At 43.1% G+C, this 6,835-nt stretch overlaps 1 long non-coding RNA gene across 1 annotated transcript; it reads right to left on the bottom strand.

Annotated features, from left to right (window-relative positions):
* Positions 1 to 848: 848 nt before the first annotated feature.
* On the bottom strand, positions 849 to 6,282 carry LOC308343658. Its single transcript, XR_013966891.1, has 3 exons — positions 6,240 to 6,282; positions 2,078 to 2,175; positions 849 to 1,096 (listed from the first exon to the last, which is right to left on the bottom strand). It is a non-coding gene; the product is annotated as an uncharacterized lncRNA (long non-coding RNA).
* Between the last annotated feature and the right edge of the window lie 553 nt (positions 6,283 to 6,835).

The raw sequence follows: 6,835 nt of genomic DNA, 5'->3' as shown, positions 1-6,835 counted from the left end.
GACAAATCTCTGTTTCTATTCTTGATCTTATAATATTGTTTTTCATCGTCCTTAATCAAATCCTAGAGACCACACACACACACACACACACACACACACCGAGCCGATATGGCAGAAGAGAAACCGTGTCTGCCTCTGAATCACCAAAGCAGTTGTAAGACATCTGCTGTTAAATACTTCTTTTCTTTAGTTTCTTTTGTAAAACATAGTTTCTGGGAAACATTTACTGTGTATCAAGGCTTACATCCAAAAGAGGCCACAATTATTTGACTTCAAAGGAACTAAGATGGGCCATTTGAAAAAACGGTCAAAGAACTTTTCAAAATAGAAACATGAAAAGATCATTCCGTTTTCTAGAGGGCAACATTTGGATCCTGAGTCACGGTGCATGTCCCAAGGCGAAGTTTTTTGTAACCACATAGGAAATGTATATCTTGTTGCAAATGGTAGAGTCCCATCCTAGGAAAGGCTTGAGATCCAACTTGGCCTGGAAAGGGTGTAATCCACGTCAAAAAGGAAAAAGCCAACAGCACCACACCCAAACTGAAATCTGCAGTGTCCATATGGGTGGTTCCGTCTATTTCAGCATGCTCACTCTCTTGTCAAGCACCTCTTTTCAGAACCTTCCAGACTGGTGACAGAGTGATTTCCTGAACTACGCCTACATTGACTTCCTTCTGCCAAAGCATGGAATAAGCCTGACAGCTCTTTCTCCACCCCCTCCCCGCCACCGTCCACCTCTCCTGTATGCATGAGAAAACAAAAGCAGAAAAAAACACCCTGAGCTTTGTAGGCACATTATTTTAATGAATTGCAATAACTCTCCTTTTCTACTTCGAATGATTAGCTCTTCAGATATTTTTTCCATGCTGGAGTTTTATAAACTCACAGAATTACTGGGGCTGGAATTTTCTTGATAATTCACCAAATTCAGTTCTTCACTTATTGATGAGGAAATCCTGTTCTAGAGCCAGAGGATAGGTTGTGATTCCCTTCTCCTCCAAAGTGTGAAAATGATTCCTTTTTGCCACATTTGTGATTCCATTGGCATTGTTCTTTATTATCTTACTGTACACATTGGAATCATTCTTTTTGTCTAGGTAGTGAAAGCAAAACAGAAAAACAAAAGCTTTAGCTCTAAACCATGCAATTGCATCTACAAATTACCCAGATATATTGCCTTGGCCAAAACACATTTAAATAACTGAGTAGTATGCCCTCATTAATGCAGAAAGCCAATGCTTTGTGTAAATTTTTTTAAAATTAGGCCATGTTCCTTTAAAACACATGATAGTAATTAGATGTCAAAAATATAACTAAATGAGAGCGGTTCTGCCATTTTTGTGGTAGATCTGATGTTGGTATCAGAGGCCATATAACCAAAGTTATATGACCCTACATCACATCTTCTGGGCAGTCCAGAATATACCATCCTTTAAGTTGAACAGTTACTTAATGGGAATCCAGGCAGTCCAAGACACTCTCTGTTAGATATCATTTGATACTAATACCCTAACTGATAAGAAATTGTAAGATGAGTGAATATAGGGAAATTTCTAGCAATAGATCCTGATGGAAAGGCAGAGAGTCTGGGACTGGTTATTTGGTACGCTTGGACTTAAAATCAAAGTAAGCAAGTATTAAGGCATGCCTCTCTGGCAACCTTTTCATTCAGATTGAATCAAATTATCATCTGGATTGAAATCTCTACTGAAGATAATAAGACTTTGGGCAACCACATGGCTAATGCCATAGGACAGTCTAAAGAGCATGAGTTGAGGGATCCTATGTCCAGTGTCTCCTGGATATTGTATGCTTCTTACACCAGTATAATTTTCTTCAGTGTGCCCATTTCACTCTCCAAAGTGTCCCAGTATGGACCACAAATCTCAGGTTTAACCTAGGATTAGGAGATTGAGAAAAATTGGATGAAATGGTTGTTTCAGTTGGTTCCAGAACACTTGAGGTTAGTGAATGAAAACAAACTCCTATAGCAGCGCTTACCAAAAATAAATAAATAAATAAATAAATAAATAAATAAATAAATAAATAAATAAATAAAATAAACACACAAAACCTTTTATCTCTTTAAGTTGCTGGCCAGAATTAAATACAGAATCTGATCCGGTGGGTTGTTGAGTAGTATCAGCTGAATCCTCAGCTCTTCTCGGTCTCCTGTGTGAAAATTAGAGCCAGATTGAAAAAGACTGGATCTATGAGAATAGGAATAAAGAAATTTGGAAGGAATGGAATGTCTCAGAGGGTTGTCTCTCTCCTCTTTGGAGAAGCACCTGTAAGAACCCTACCTGAGGAAGTTATCAAGCTAGGGAAATCTGAATCCGTGTGCTGACCTCCACCAACCCTGATAATCTCCAGGCTTATAATTAGAGTCCCTGGAGAAGAGCCCATGGAGGTTCTATTTGATTTCTATAACAACAACAACACCCCTCTGGGCTTGAAGAGGCCTGTTTTCAGCTCCCACAGCAGACTCAGCTTTTCCCCCAATTCTCAGACGTGAGTCTATACACACACTCATTCCTAGCACATTGGGATGAGGCCCGATGCACTTAGGAAAGCACCTTGTAATACGCTAGTGTGTTCCGGGATTTTCTTTCCTGCTTTCCACAAGGGAAAGTGTTCATGTACCAGATTGACAGTGCAGTGGGCAATGGCAAATACTGAGACCTCTCAGGGATTGTTGGACATTGGCTCTAAGCTTAACACTGATTTCCGGGAATGGGGAGAGACCATCCTCATTCGTGGGGTTCACTGGTTAGTGTGGAGGCTGAAAGAGATCAGGTAGTGGGGGCGCCTGGGTGGCCCAGCTGGTTGAGCATCCAACTCTTGGATTTAGGCTCAGGTCATGATCTCAGGGTCCTGAGATCTATCTTCCACATCAGGCTCCATGCTGGGTGTGGAGTCTGCTTAAGACTCCCTCTCCTGGGGCACCTGAGTTGCTCAGTTGATTAAGCGTCTGCCTTCAGCTCAGATCATGATCCCAAGGTCCTAGGATCCAGCCCTGTGTTAGGCTCCCTGCTCATCGGGAGGCCTGCTTCTCCCATTCCCACTCCCCCTGCTTGTGTTTCCTCTCTTGCTGTCTCTTTCTCTGTCAAATAAATAAATAAAATCTTTTTTTAAATGTACTGGTTTTAACAATAGATTATATGGTTACCTTAGCTATTATGGTAGAAAAGACCAAGGAAAACTCTTCTAACTCCCTCTCCCCAACAGAAAGTAAATCAAAACCCATATCATATCCTCAGGAGGAGGCTGGGAAAGGTGGGGAGGAAATACAAAGTTAAATGCTACCTTCCAAGACTTAGAAGATGCACAGGTAGCTGGTTTGACCTATGCGGACATCACTGGAGTCTCCCAAATGTTTCCTGAACATCCTTATCCAGCTGATTATCATTGGCCGAATCCGTTTTCCAAATTCTAATGGCCAATCCAGATATAATTTCTTTACTGGAGCAAATAAGGACAGTTTTTGTTTTATATCTGTTGATCTCAAAAATGCTATTTCAATAAATAAAATCAGAAGGTTCTTTTCACTTGGCAGGAGCACCAGCTTGCTTATCTGGTCTCAGAAGTACAGTAGCTCTCTCTCTCTTTTTTTTTAAGATTTTATTTATTTGAGAAAGAACATGAGAGAGAGAGAGGTCACGAGCAGAGAGGGGAGAGGTAGAGGGGAGAAGCAGGCTTCCCGCCAAGCAGGGAGCCTCATGTGGGTGGGGCTTGATCCCAGGGTCCTGAGATCATGACCAGAGCCGAAGCCAGATGCTTAACCAACTAAGCCACCCAGGCGCTCCAGGCACACCGTAGCTCTTGAACTGTGTGCCACAATTGGCCATTGGGTCCTTGATATTCCCATCTTTTCACTGGGCATCATGCTGATCTAATATATTATTGTTTCCTGCTGAAAACAGCCAGTAATAGCACGTAGCAATGACTTGAGAGGGGCCTCTCACCCGTCTGAAGTCCATGGGGATCTCCTTGTCAATATGAAGAGCAAGTTAACATACCTTGCATCTGACAGCGATAGAGGAAAGGCATAATGCTCCATCAGCCTCACTGAATTTTTCAAGTAACGTATTCTACAGGTGTGCTTCTTTGAGTCATTCATAGGATGGCCCAAACGACAGCAAATTTTGACTAAGACCCGGGATCTGAGAAGGCTAGGAAAGGTAAGCTTCACGTCAGGCTGCTCTGCTATTTGACCTTTATGACCTAGTGAATGACTCAAAAGTCCCACAGCAGACTGGAACATTGTCTACACCCAGTGAAAATTCCATTAAACTGGGGGTGCCTGGGTGGCTCAGTCGGTAAGCGTCTGCTTTCTGTTCTGGTCAGGATCTCAGGATCCTGAGGCAGAGCCCCACATCAGGTTCCTTGCTTGATGGGAAGTCTGCTTCTCCCTCTTCTTCTGCCCCTCCCCACCCCTCAGCTCATGCTCTCTTTCTCTCTCTCTCTCTCTCAAATAAATAAATAATTTGGAAGGAAGGAAGGAAAAAGAGAAAGAAGAAAGAAAGAAAGAGAAAGAAAGAAAGAAAGAAAGGAAGGAAGGAAGGAAGGAAGGAAGGAAGGAAGAAAGAAAGAAAGGAAGAAAGAGAGTAAGAGAGAGAGAGAAGGGGGGAGCAAGGGAGGGAGGGAGAGAGGAAGGAAGGATGTTTGAGCATAAGCACACCCTCTTTAGTGAGTAAGAATTCTTCTTTTGAGAAACAGCTTTTGGCTTGTGATCAGTTCCTGGAGGGGTTGAACACCTGTCCTGATAAACTCCATTCATGAACCTCCCATTGTAAATGAGATGTTTGTGATAAAACCGGACATTCCTCGAGATACTCTATGCCTGCAATGAGGTCATAAACCAAGCGGTTTACCGTGCATAGAACCTAAGCACGGGCTTGGCTACTCGGACTTCCCCTCCCCAAGGCTGGCCTGCCTGCTATTACTGCTGAATGTCCAACTTGACATTTGCAGGAAACAGATGGAAGCCTCCATTGTGGGACCCAAGTCTCATGAGACCAGAAAGGTGCTGGGCGTCCCATTGATTACATTTCTTCACATTATGGACACTTATTTTGGATTGGATTTGCTTTTCCTGACTGTCATACACCTGCAGTGTAGCATAGTCCATAGATGTACTGAACGCCTGACTCATTCGCAACTTCTCTTTCAAAACATTGCTTTTAATATTATAATTTTTAGGGGTGCCTGGGTGGCTCAGTGGGTTAAAGCCTCTGCCTTCGGCTCAGGTCATGATCCCAGGGTCCTGGGATCGAGCCCCACATGGGGCTCTCTGCTCAGCGGGGAGCCTCCCTCCTCCTCTCTCTCTGCCTGCCTCTCTGCCTGCTTGTGATCCGTATCTGTCAAAAAAAATACATATATATATGTAATAATTTTTAGTGAGATAAGGCATTATACTAATACCCATGGGATCGCTGGTCACACACGTGACATCACTTGAAAGCAGTTTGCCTTACAGACTAGCAGAAAGCCTATTGAATATTCAGTTATGTAGCTCAGGGAGAAACATTGTGCCAGTCCGGGGCGGTAATGTGTAGATGCGGTATGTCCTCTGAACCAGAGAGAAATAGTGATATAATATATGGCCCTGAGAACGAATGGGTGAAACCGCTCACTGTTAAATCCAATGGCACTTCTCACTACTAAATCTAATGGTCCACTTTTCCTTCCTGCATGGGGTTCTGCTGATTTTGAATTCTTTTTTTTTTATTTTAATTTATTTGACAGAGAGAGAGAGATCACAAGTAGGCAGAGAGGCAGAGAGAGAGGAAGGGAAGCAGACTCCCTGCTGAGCAGAGAGCCTGATGCGGGGCTTGATCCCAGGACCCTGAGATCATGACCTGAACCCACTGAGCCACCCAGTTGCCCCCTGATTTTGAATTCTTAGTACTCCAAGATTTCTTCTGCCAGGTAAACAATTATGGTTCCGCTAAACTGAAAACGACTATATCCTCTTAGCCACTTGGGACCCTTCATGCCATTGGGAGACAAATTCAAAAGGAGGTTATAGTCATGTCTGCCACACAGTAGTGACTCTCTTTTCAATATGGAATCATATACACGCTATGTCAAATAGTTTTGGGCTTAAGGTAGTCAAGTGTCTTGTTCTAATAAGATCAGTGTATTGTAACAATTTTCTGACAGATGTCCCTAAAGTGTCTTGAAGAAAGATCATTTTTTCCTAATTTACACATAGATTGGGCGGTCCTGCTTACCATGATGGTGAAGGGAATCGAGTCTATCAAAAGTTCATGTAGCTGCCACCAGATAAGAGGGCAAAGACCTGTCAAGAGGCAACAACACAGGAGATAGTGGGGATGCCATTCTGGTCACTCAGATCTTTTGTGGTGTTGGAGTTTTTCTGATAATCCCCCAAAGCATTGCGAAACGATGCGCTTTACAAGTCTGAAGAAATTGATATTGATAAGGACAGAACACGAGGACAACTGCCTTCCTCGTTTCAGATAAATTCCTCGGGGCACCTGGGTAGTACAGTCAGTTAAGCATCCCACTCTCGGTTTTGGCTCTGGTGGTGACCTCAAAGTCGTGAGATAGAGCCCTAGGTTGGGCTCCGTGCTCAGCAGGGAGTCTGCTTGAGATTCTCTCTCTCTCTCCCCCTCTGCCCTTCCCCCCCTCAAAAAAAATATTTAAAAATATATAAGATAAATTCCTCAGATAAATCACCTTGAATGATTCTCAGATGACCTGCATTTCTCAAGAGTAATTTCTGAAGAGAGTCTTGGTCTCTTGCCTAAATGGAAACCTCCAGGAAGAGGAAGATGGCTTCCTTGACTACCGTGACTTCTGTACT

This window comes from Martes martes (genome assembly GCF_963455335.1).
Source record: "Martes martes genome assembly, chromosome: 5".
In the NCBI taxonomy this organism is placed as follows: Eukaryota; Metazoa; Chordata; class Mammalia; order Carnivora; family Mustelidae; genus Martes; species Martes martes.
The sequence above is the reverse complement of the archived record's forward strand: the minus strand, read 5'-3'. Positions and strand labels throughout refer to the sequence as shown.